We start from the raw sequence: 10,293 nt of genomic DNA, 5'->3' as shown, positions 1-10,293 counted from the left end.
AAGAAAGAAAGAAAGAAAGAAAGAAAGAAAGAAAGAAAGAAAGAAAGGAGGGAGGGAGGGAGGGAGGGAGGGAGGGAGGGAGGGAAGGAAGGAAGGAAGGAAGGAAGGAAGGAAGGAAGGAAGGAAGGAAGGAAGGAAGAAAAAGTGCAGGAAGGGAGCCTAAAAAGACCTAACAGGGGTTTGAGTGTCTTCCAGAATCGCTAAAGAAAAATTAAGTAATCTCCCGTATATTGTTCAGAATTACCCCAACCTGCACCCATCAGGTATAGGACAATTGTCCGTGAATCAGTTTTCACAATATTGATCTATACTTTAGCAGAGTTGGTCAAAGACGGCTCCAGCCACAGCTCACTAACCTTCTCCTTTAACTGTTTACTGCTCTTGGACTAGCAGCCAATTATGTATAAATATCTGCCTTTCCCACAAGAATACAAAAAAAACAAACAAACAAAAACAAATACGGTAAAGTCCCAAAAAGTTAGCTTTACTAGTTACCAAAGAAGTATGAATTAAAGCAATATTAGGTAAACCAGCAAGAAAAAAAAGGGGGGGGGAGTTTTAACCCAATAAAACTATTGCAGATGGCTGAGAGAAACCAGAGATGGCTCTATAAACTGGTATAATTTGGGGGGAAATAATTTAACCTATACCAAAAACCATAAAAAAATGTTTCTACCTTCTGACTTAGCAATCTAGCTATTAGATATTCATCCTAAGGAAATAGTTAAAAATATAAAACGTGATACACACACACAACTCGTTTATTTACAATAGGCAAAAACACAAACGTCCTCTACCCAGTAACAAGGAATCAGCTAACTGCGTCAACCAAATGGACTATTAGAGTCATAAAGATAAAATGTAGTAACAACAAAAGGTTTTTAGAATAATTTTGGATGCAAAGTACATATTAAGATGACAAGTATGTAAAAATGACCGTACACGCACATATAAAGTAACCAAGGAGACCTAGTGATGACAGAGGCATATGCGTAATATAAAGACAATGTTGGGGGTGCCTGGATGGCTCAGTCAGTGAAGAATCTAACTGGATTTCGGCTCAGGTCATGATCTCAGGGTCCTGGGATGGAGCCCTGTGTGGGGCTCTGCACTCAGTGGGGAGTCTGCTTGTCCCTCTCCCTCTGCCCCTCCCCCCTGCTCGCGCACGCACTAAATCTTTATTTAAAAAAGACAATGGGTTTGTTTTCAAACTGTCACAGTGTTTTCTTCTTTTCACTTTCTTAATAAAAACAATGATGGCAGAGTAACTGTGTGGGATTTTCTTCTTTCTTGGTACATTTCCTTTAGTAAGAAAAAAATATTTCTTAAAAAAAAAAAAAAACAAAACCTGGCTTCAAAAGCTTCCATTCTGAGATGCTAATCCCACAAAGTTGTGCTCAGAGCACCCCAGATCCCTGGGTCTCTTCTGCTGTTAAATGCTGTTTAAGCTTTCTCTGTTGGCTTCCCAGAGAAGAGCAGTGAGAGTAACTTACGTAACCACACGCTCTACATTGTGCTCAGAAAAGCAAGTCCTGCTATGTGGTGAGCGTACAGTTTTGCTTACACATCATTTATAACTGCATCCAAAAGACTGTAACTGGGGCACCTGGGTGGCTCAGTTGGTTAAGCAGCTGCCTTCCGCTCGGATCATGGTCCCGGAGTCCTGGGATCGAGTCCCGCGTCCAGCTCCCTGATCGGTGGGGAGCCTGCTTCTCCCTCTCCCTCTGCCCCTCACCATGCTGTGCTCTCTCTCTCTCTAGCTCACTCTCTCTCTCTCAAATAAATAAATAAAATCTAAAAAAAAAAAAGGCTGTAACTGTGCGGAGTGTCACAGAAGTGCGACATGCCTACAGTTTGCCTTCTATGGCCTCCCCAATAGGTTTATGTGCAATAAATCCATCAGACTAAAATTCTAAGCAATTCAAATAATGTTATCAATTCCAAAGTTATGACAAAAAGGCCCTGGAACATTAAGACTGTGATGAATGGACCATCTGGGCAGTTTCTACACAAAGTCAACAAAATAAATATTTGTTCCATATATGGGCTGATACGTGTTTCTTCAGGATACTCCTCAGGCTACTTCAAGGACCACTAGGACTGCTTTGAAAAACGTTTTAAAATACTACACAATTCAGAGAATCACCATGAAGATAAAGTTATGAGGTAACAGAAACACTGTTTTAGGCAGCCTCACATCCTTAGGCTACCCACCTTTAAAATATTACTTTAAATGCCCTGTCCTTCTCCTTCTGTAAACCCTGACAAGTCAAAGATTAGCCTTCTGAAACTCTCTTGCTCTGGAAGAGCTCCAAACCCACAAGCAGGCAAAACAAGGCTTTAGTGTTGAAGAGCAGCTGAGAGAACAGGACAGCAGCTGAGAACAGTTCAAGGATACTTGTCAACTCTCCTGTGACTGGTCAGCGCACTGGCAAGAAACAGAGAGGCACCGTCATTGGCTGGGGAACATGTAAAAGGCCAGGCTCTCCCTCAGGAAACAGAGAAGCCCCCAGAGACAGAAGAAGACAGCAAAGAAGACTAAAGAGCGGTGAGGAATAGGCTGAGAAGAAACTGGTTTAGCAGTGGCTGAGGAGAGGAGAGCAGGCAGTGCAGAGGACGTGGCACAGAAGACCCAGCAGCTTTTCCGTCAATCTGGACAGTCCTTGAAGGTACTGGATGCTCCTCCAGCATGTGGGGGTGGGAAGGAGGACGCACCAAGAGCTTCCGCAGCATTTCCTCCTAAGGCAGCTCTTTCCAAGTGTGGTCTAGAAAACATCCGCATCAGATTTACCTGGATGCCCACCTGGGCCTAAAACCCACACGCTCACTGGGCGGGGCCTGTGAGTCCCGAGCTAAGGAGTTCCCTACCAAGGGCATTCCTTGCAGAACACTTCATCCTGAGGGGAGGGGCCGGCAGGGAGAGATGCCTCCAGGCATTATCCTGATCCTCTCTTCAAAGGTTGTCTACACTGTTGGAGTTGTCCACACTGTTCTCCATTTTATAATCTCCTACTCCCTCCTCAACCGGCTGTTATTGGTGTCCACTTCTTACCATGCATGTGAAACTGCTCTTGCAAAAAAGAGCCTTCCAGGCCTTCTCTTACTCTCTGCATTCATTCATTCATTCATTCATTCATTATTTCTTGACTGCCTACAATAGGTACTTGGGGAGATACATCCATTTACCACCCACAGATTTTACAGGCAGCACTTAATCCATTTCACCATTCTTTCTTAACCCACTCTGTTCCCTCGGGCTTTACTGGTTTCTCCCCCACCTCTCTGGAAATTCTTCCTCAGCCAACTTTGTCAGGTTTTGTGCCCTATCTGGAGACACAAAAATCGCTGTCTCAAGGAATTTTCTGTTCAGACAAAAATACAAATGATTACAATATGATGTGATGGTTTCTGTAATGAAAATAAGGACAAAGTGCACTGAGGACACCAAAATCTGCCTGGCCAAGTTCAGCGGCTTCATGGATTTGGCAAAACAGGCAGGCAGATGGAGAGAAATGTTCCAGGCAAGAGGTTTGTACGTGCAAAGCCATGGAGTCCTAGGAAGAATTACAGTAACTTCTTTCCAATCTCATTTCTAAACATACATGTTTGGGTGACTCCCCCCTCACCACCCAATTGGAACTGTCTCACTCTATCTGTACAGAAAAAAGATTAGAAAAAAGATATCCAGGGGCGCCTGGGTAGCTCAGTCAGTTAGGCGTCTGCCTTCGACTCAGGTTGTGATCCCAGGGTCCTGGGATTGAGTCCCACATTGGGCTCCCTGCTCAGTGGGGAGCCTGCTTCTCCCTCTGCCCCTCCCCCTGTTTGTGCTCTCTCACTCTCTCCTGTCAAATAAGTAAATAAAATCTTAAAAAATTCTATATACATATATATGTTATTTATAGTTAAATCTGGTCTGTGGGATGAATGATTATTTTGTCCCTGTAATTTTTTACAATAAGTAAAAATTGTTACTATAATCTTAAAATAAATTTAAAAAATCTTAAAATCATAAAAGCCAAAAAGAATCTTAACGTACTTAAGCATTTCTGAGACTTCAAGGCCATCCATGCTCAAAGAGTTTAGATTCTCTTCTATATATAGCAGGGAAACTGGAAAAAAAAATGGGGCAGGGTAGCATACGATACATACATGGCAAAAAATCCATGAGACAGAGGATGAGCGTCAAGGTGAGAGCTACAAAACCAGCACTGCTTTCACTGCTGGGGCTCAGCAAACATCTGAAGGCACAGAGCAGCACTGGGCGATGATGAGAAGACAACTGTGGGATTAGGAGGTAGCACAGTGGGGATTTGCTAGCTTGGAAAAGGAATCACCACTTTCAAACAAAGAAGGCAGAAGGAGAATGACGTCAGAGGAGCAAATCATGCCTTTGTTTTAAAACTGTGGAAGGTGAGATGCCTGAGGGACTTCTAGGGAGGCTACCTACCTACGGGGAAGGCAAGAGACAGGTCTCGATCTCAGGAGATTAAGTCAGGGTTAGAGAGGATGGATTACCCCAGAGTGGCTGCCACAGAGGCAGCAACCGAAACTATGAAAATAGGTTGTGAAGGAAAGAATACTCAGGAAAAGAGGCAAGCTGACGAGGTGAGGACCCAGGAGAGAATAACTGATGGAGCCCAGCGTCCTTGGAGCAGAGAGGACAGCATCCAGCACACAAGGGAGTGTGCAAGCCTGAAGAGAGGTGCTTCTCAGTCAGCTCAGGGCAAGACAGCCTAGGTTTGCTCTGAAAGCAGAGCAAGGACAACAGCTGGGAGAGGAGGAGGTGGGGCTCAAGGGGGGAGGGTACTAGAACAGGTGGGGCATTACACAGCAGTGCTCAGGGCCCTGACTTAAAAGGCACATCCACTCCTCTCACTCCGAACGACCTGTTCACACCCATCTTTCCTGACGGGTTCCAGGCTCCAAGAAGACAGGGCCTTGGCACGTCTTATTCAACAACAGCAAGCACCAGAACCACTTGGCACAAAGTCAATGCTCAAAAATTTTTGCTGAACTATATTAAACTGTATGACATTTTTTCTGACATTACTCAGAAGCCCAGGAAAGAAGAGTTTGTCAGAATTAATGTGCAGACTCCCTTTAAATAGAAAACAGTTACTATAGACACCCTAGTAATACCAATTTTCAATTCATTTAGGTATGTACAGCCAACTTAAAGCTAGACGTAAAATGCTTCATGGTCCTGGCTCTTATACATTATGAACCAAGATTAATTTACACATACAAATAAAACTCGGCACCAAAATAATGATGACTCAGCTATAAGGTAGTCGACCAGATAATCCAGATGTTGGTTGCTTATTACTATAATTATTAGCACAAAAGCACAACATTTTTTACCAATTCTTGTAGTTCAAATCACTGAGACTATCTCGCATGGATCGTCAGACTCCCACTGGAAATCACTGAATTAATCCACTGGTTTCTAGGGCAAGTGCGGGTGGGCGGGGAGGAGGCACTGGCCGTGCTCACAGTTAACAACACAGAAGAGGACAAAGTCAAAGGACTAGAGATCACAAGAGGTAGGTGAGAAGAAAGGGGCTCCTGTACACAAGGGAGGGAAGAGAGCTAGAAAGGAAGGACAGGTTTAACATTTCAAAGACAGGTAGTCTTGGGTAAAAAGTTCTAAGTGGGGATATAGCTACAGGCAATTGTTTGAGCCAGAGTTCCTTCCAAAAGCAGAGGCTGAGACAAAAACAGGATTGCAGGCGATTATTATACAAAGGTGACCCCAGGGAAAGACAGAGACACGGAAGACAGTGAACCAAGACAGCCAATTCAGGAGACTTCTTTGCCATGTGGGTGCCTGGGGGCTTGAGCTGGCTGAGAAGTTTTGAGAAGTGTACAGAAAGTCTGTCCAGAGGAGGGTCAATGTGGAGAAGTACATTAATTCCAGTCCCCATAGGTAAAAGTTTGCTCCGAGGGGCATTCACTTCCCCGACACTTCCAAGAACTACGGTGCATCTGCGCAGAAGGCTGCAGCTGCTTCTCACCCCACAATCACACAAGAGAAGTCCCAGGAGGAACCTGAGGGCAAGATGCAGTCAGCCAAAAGTGAGTCATAACACTGTTCCCAGCAGCAGTGGCTGGAATCAGAGGAGAGGCCAGGAGGAGGTGAGAAGGACAAAAGAGGTCTCTCATACACTGCTCGAAGGCCACCGGAGTTGAAAAAGTCAAGAAAACTGCCAGACCAGAGTGTGAGAGGTATTACCTGCATGTACTCTTGAAGATCCCAATGACGGCAAGAACTGGGGAGGTGATTTAAGTCAGGTGACTTAAGTCAGATACATAATCAAATATAAACAATCTTTGTTTTAAAAAATTTGGTATTTAAGATACAAGTAGCTCGTACCCATCTACTACAGATGTGTGAAGCTGACTTGTCTTAGGAACTGCCATCTCATCCCTAGAAGTCACTGCTTGGTGTTCTCTCTATATCGAGCATAGTATCTTACTATTTAATAAAGAAACTAAAGATAAAGGTAACTGAAAATATTCTGAGGTATCCAAGAAACAACAACAAAAACAAAAGCAGTAAGCTTAAGGAGGGCAAGCAGTGTACAATAACATGTGAGCACAGAGTTAAGGGCACCCATTTGGAGCCAGAATACCTGGATGCAAATCTCTGAAGTAACTTAGTTTAAAGGTTTTGATTTTTTTCAATCATAATCATACCAGAAAATTTTGGATTGATCCCCATTAGGGGAGGAACAAGATAAAGAAGAAAGGATATGGGTTTGAAATAAAACAACTGTAAACAAGATTAATGCTCATTGTTACAGCCACTCAGATACTTATTTGGATACAATATCAAAACCTTATTATAGGGACGCCTGGGTGGCTCAGTCGTTAAGGGACTTCCTTCAGCTCAGGTCGTGATCCCAGGGTCCTGGGACCAAGCCCCTCATCGGGCTCCCTGCTAAGTGGGGAGCCTGCTTCTCCCTCTCCCACTCCCCCTGCTTGTGTTCCCTCTCTTGCTATGTCTCTCTCTGTCAAATATATAAAATCTTTAAAAAAAAAACAATCTTATTATACAGTATAACAATGAGGTTTAATCAGATGCTATCATATTAGATACCAATTATATTAATATAACTAGACGCGTATTTTAGGTTCCACATCTAAGAAGGATTATTCTACTTAATGTGCTTTCTAACAGTTAGATTCCTAACCATTTGTATGTAAAAATACTAAGAGCAGCAAAATTTCAGTGTTTTATATTACTACATTAGACAAAATACAAATATTTCTGAACATGAGTATCAACAGACTACCTTAAAAAAAGATCAGGGTGGGAGGTAACATAACTAATAGAAATAGAAATACGGGAGAGTGACTCGAGGCTTCTTCTGTCTAGAGGAAGTAAACCCAGGAGAGGCTAAAAGGAAGAAAACTTCTCTGAAAAGACATTTTACTACTAGAAACGTGAATCCCAGTACTGTGTACCAGTGGGATTTCCCGCATGGACTGCTGCCCACTGAAGACTACAAAAACAGAGGAAGATTGGTACACCTAAGCATACAGCAGGCACAGACAAAAATAACACACTGAGTTTGGAGGATTTAGGGTAATTTGTAACAAAAAGTCATCGCACTTTTATTTCAACACTTTCAAATGACTACAATAATGACAATAATGATAAAAATAATAACAGCTATCTCCTCCAAGTACCTCTACGCAGTTGGGAATGATACTATCTTTGGTTTACAGATGAGGAAAGCAAATCACAGAGAGGTAAAATAACCTTTCCAGGGTCACACAGACGGAGTGGAAATCACACCGTCTGAATTACATACCAGCTACCACCCGGTCTGCACTTCATTAAACTATAATTTTTTGAAGGCCTACTCAAGTCATTATTAAAAAAAAGAACATCCTTCCAGTGTGAGAACAGACTCGAAGAGAAGTTGAAAGGATTTCTAATGTCCTGTGAGTTTATTTCTTAGTCCTTCAAACTAAGGGGAGGCCAACAAAAGTTAATTTAATTGGCAAATTTCATGAGGGTACCCACAGGTTTTGTGCCTCGATTTCTACAAAGGCATTTTACCCTAGTATTACTTCTTACCATATTCAAGTTTATCTAAGGGGTCACAATTCATTCCTTAAACAATAAGTCATGTTAAGCACCTCCTCCAAACAATTTCATTTTAGTGGTTAACACCCTGAATTGTGTGCATTGTTTCCATTGTCAAAAATTGTACATAATTATTTTAATCTCCACTCCAAACTCACCTTTATTCACCAAAGTGTAGTTTTATGTCCTATTCAAAACTCCTAAATACACACATATTTAATATTTTTATCATTGTCAAAAGTAACTCATGTGGCATTTCCTTTTACATTTACAGATAAAATCTTTAGAAACTTTTTAAGTACTGTATTTGTAGAAATTGAACAATTATATTTTAGAGAAAAATTACTTAAAAAATGTGGTGAGTTACCTTTCTTTTTTTTTTTTTTAAGATTTTATTAATTTTTCAACAGAGAGGGAGACAGAGAGAGAGGGAACACAAGTTGGGAGAGTGGGTGAGGGAGAAGCAGGCTTCCCGCTGAGCAGGGAGCCCGATGTGGGACTCGATCCCAGGATCCTGGGATCATGACCCGAGCCGAAGGTAGACGCTTAACGACTGAGCCACCCAGGCGCCCTACATTTATTTCAAATTTTAAAATAAGGTACCGGAAAGTCAACCAGTACCAAAAGAAGTCATCCACAAAAAATTTCTTCCTATCAAATCCTTGCAAAAGGGCACATTTTTATTCAACACAACCAATTAAATTCAAGTCAGCAAATATTGATTGCAAATCTACTGTGCAGACAAAGCCAGACTAAGTGACAAAGCTGGGATAGGAACCTAGGCCTGATTCAAAAGCTCAACCTTTCAATAGAAGCAGGTTTCTAGTAAGAAAGGTTAAGGGTTTTTAACTTTCAAATACTCTCTTTTAGACAACAGAATTTGCTTCCTTTTTTATGTCATAACATTTTAAAATCTTTTCACCTTAATAGTAGAAAAGATTAGGATACCTACATTGAGGTATATTATAATCTCTCCTAAAAATATAATACAGCTGTATTCATCCCAAGTCTGTCCCACCATCATTATTTTCTGTATCTGCCTTTAAAAGGGAAAAAACAGTCCTATAAAAGAATATTTAAAAATCAATATAGAGCATAAAAACAACAGAGAGCCAAACTGAAAGCCTCAGAGAATTTACATGCAGCTCTTCCCACTTCTCCCCATACAGAGGGCAATCAGATGGGGGAGCCCAAATGGAAGGTGCTCAGAAATCCCACTGATCTCTATTCCATCAAATTTGAGGGGGAGAGTGGGGAGATGCATTCCTCTGGGGCAGGAGCATCTTTCCCCTTCAGGAAGAACAAGTAAAGCTCAACATTTTATTTCCCTCTCTCTGGCAGGAAGAGGTATGTGCTGGTGACCATGAAGGTGTTTATGACCCAAATAAGAAGGCAGAATTAATGATTAACAAAACTTAGCAGAAAGGATGAAGAAGAAAGAAAAAAAACAAGAGGAAATAAAGAGAAGAGGCTAAGTACTCCAAGGCAAAGATACAACTAACACTTCACTAGAAGTTCTTTTCCACCTACTGTAGATAAACAAACAGTAGCCTGAACTAGAAATCTTTCTACAATTCACTACTCCTTCCTAGAAGAAAAAAAAAAAGGTGCTTTTTATGAGCACCGACTCTTTCTTACCCAATGGTGACATCCACCTGAAGCTAATGAGCTCCAACAGCAAAGGTCAGGCTGCTCCAAAGCTACAGGCCCACGACACAATTTGGAATCTGAAAACAGCTCATAACAGGGCTAGATACTTTAAGAAAACAACAATAACAGACTGCAGCAAAATTCATCACTAGGAACTGGTCTACCCACCTTCTCCAAGGAAATGTGAATATGGAAGATCAATCACCGTCACCCACCACCCAGCCCACAAGTGCACAGGAAAGATAACGGATATACTGCATGATGGCACATAAAAAGCCTCAAAGATAAATCGGTTGGGGGTGGGGGGGCACGGAACTTAATCAGGAAAAACTCTTCTACAGAAGAAAAAGTGAAAGGAAGTGAAGAATTTTCTCTGAAAATAGGAGAAAATCTAGATGAATTCATTATGCTCTTGAAGGAATTTAGAAAATCTCAAATAGGTCTCACAGTGATCAGTCAAAAATAAGACCACAAAACTAGAGGAAAAGCGTACAAAACTCAGGGAGGAAATTTAAGTCGAAATCCTTTATAGAATTCATAAATACAAG

The 10,293-nt window shown here is 41.7% G+C and overlaps 1 protein-coding gene across 2 annotated transcripts in view; it reads right to left on the bottom strand.

Annotated features, from left to right (window-relative positions):
• The window catches only part of ITGB1 (integrin subunit beta 1), a 45,639-nt gene that overhangs the window by 28,067 nt on the left and 7,279 nt on the right, over positions 1-10,293 (bottom strand). The window lies entirely within an intron of this gene.

This window comes from Neomonachus schauinslandi, chromosome 5 (genome assembly GCF_002201575.2).
Source record: "Neomonachus schauinslandi chromosome 5, ASM220157v2, whole genome shotgun sequence".
Classification (NCBI taxonomy): Eukaryota; Metazoa; Chordata; class Mammalia; order Carnivora; family Phocidae; genus Neomonachus; species Neomonachus schauinslandi.
This window is presented reverse-complemented; position numbering and strand designations above follow the sequence as displayed.